The sequence below is a fragment of the Oryx dammah genome, unplaced genomic scaffold, assembly GCF_014754425.2.
Source record: "Oryx dammah isolate SB20612 unplaced genomic scaffold, SCBI_Odam_1.1 HiC_scaffold_10, whole genome shotgun sequence".
Lineage (NCBI taxonomy): Eukaryota > Metazoa > Chordata > Mammalia > Artiodactyla > Bovidae > Oryx > Oryx dammah.
Genome location: NW_024070194.1, coordinates 56,224,816 through 56,226,710, shown reverse-complemented (window position 1 = coordinate 56,226,710; position 1,895 = coordinate 56,224,816). Strand labels below are relative to the sequence as shown.

The following is a 1,895-nucleotide window of genomic DNA, read 5'->3' as shown; positions in this document are numbered from 1 at the left end:
TTGTGTTGAAGTAAGGGGTAAGAGACAGAGTATGAGACAAAATGAAAGACAAAATATGTGCTATATATGAATTAGGTAAAACTTCAAGGAGGAGAGAGAGTAGTGACTTGGCAGAAAACAGAAGAAAATGCATTCCGGGCAAGAGAGGAAACTTCCATGGTTGATCCTGAAAGGAACCCCAGAAGCTCATGGGCTTGTCTGTGGCCTCTCCCAAACCAGCCTGGGCCTCATGCAGACATAGGTCTGAGCTGATTTGTAAGGCAGGTGCCTGCCATTAGCTAACAACGGGAGAACATGCCTCTAACTCGTTTTTTTCAGAGCTTGTACTTGTTTGGTCGCTAAGTTGTGGCTGACTCTTTGCAACCCTGTGGACTGCAGCACACCAGGCTTCCCTGTCCTTCACTATCTCCCGGAGTTTGCTCAAATTCATGTCCATTGAGTCGGTAATGCTATCTCATCATCTCATCCTCTGCTGCCCTCTTCTCCTGTTGCCTTCATTCTTTCTCATCATCAGGGTCTTCTCAGAGCAAAGGAGTCTCTATTCCATTGCATTTTCCTTTGTGTCAGGCTTGTTCAGGACAGGTAAATGTTCAGGATCTTCCAAACTAAGCTTTTTTTTTTTTTTTTTAATTAGCAGGCACATCACAAACTCTCAGCATGGCTTCTGCATGCAGCTTTAGCTTATGTTTCTTGCATTATTTACAAGTGTCGAACCAGTGAACCAGTGAAGTCGCTCAGTTGTGTCTGATTCTTTGTGATCCCATGGACTGTAGTCTATCAGTCTCCTCCATCCATGGAATTTTCCAGACAACAGTACTGGAGTGGGTTGCCATTTCCTTCTCCAGGGGATCTTCCTGACCCAGGGATTGAACCTGGGTCTCCTGCTTTGCAGGCAGATGCTTTACCATCTGAGCTACCAGGGAAGCCCTACAAGTGTCAAAGGTACCCCTAAGAAGACACTTCTTTATTAGCACCCTATTTTTAGTAGTTTGGATTCAGGGCAGGCACTGAGATATCCTCAATCGTGCCATATTTAAATAAAAATAGGAAAAACACAAAATCTAAGACTTCATATCCCTTTGGGAATAAAGAAGAATATCAGCTGGAAACAGTGAACCAGTCAAAATGCTTATCTTAGGGAAAATATTCACATTAATCATTTCCGGTATGAAAAGAGACATAAATTCTCATCCAAGAAGCTTTAGAGCATATGAATATTGCCAAAGCTGCTTTAATAAAAATATGATTTTGAATTTTGCATGATCAACATCTGTGAAAATCATCACATTTAAAGTGTAATCTTGGGCTCCCTGATGGTTCAATGGAAAAGAATCTGCCTGCTAATGCAGGAGACATGGGTTCAATCCCTGATCTGGGAAGATCCCACATGCTGCGGAGCAACTAAGCTCATGTGTCATAACTACCGAGCCTGTGCTCTAGAGCCTCCGAGCCCCAAATGCTGAGCCTATATGCTGCAACTCCTGAAACCCGAGAGCCCTAGAGCCTGTACTCCACAACAAAAAAAGCCACCATGAGGAGAAGCCAGCACACTACAACTAGAGAGTAGCCCTCACTTTCCATAATGAGAGAAAAGACTGCACAGCGTCGAAGACCCATAAATAAATAAATAAATATCTTAAATTAAATAAATAAAATGCAATCTTATGTATACCATCAACTTGTTTGAAAGGTTTCAATGATGCCACAATCTTTAATGATTATTGCAAGTTCTAAATAGTGACGTTCAAATTAATATAATTTCATATTTGCAACAAAGTGGTCATTGTTTCGCAAGAGCAGATAATTTAAAACAAATACCTGATGCATTATACATGATCAAAATGCCACATTTTTTCTTAAAGTTCTGTGTGTGGTCTGGGGAAAGGGTGAAGGTC

At 41.4% G+C, this 1,895-nt stretch overlaps 1 non-coding gene across 1 annotated transcript; it reads right to left on the bottom strand.

The window, feature by feature from the left end:
- Window positions 1-850: 850 nt before the first annotated feature.
- TRNAC-GCA lies at window positions 851-923 on the bottom strand. The gene has a single exon. It is a non-coding gene; the product is annotated as a tRNA-Cys (tRNA).
- Between the last annotated feature and the right edge of the window lie 972 nt (window positions 924-1,895).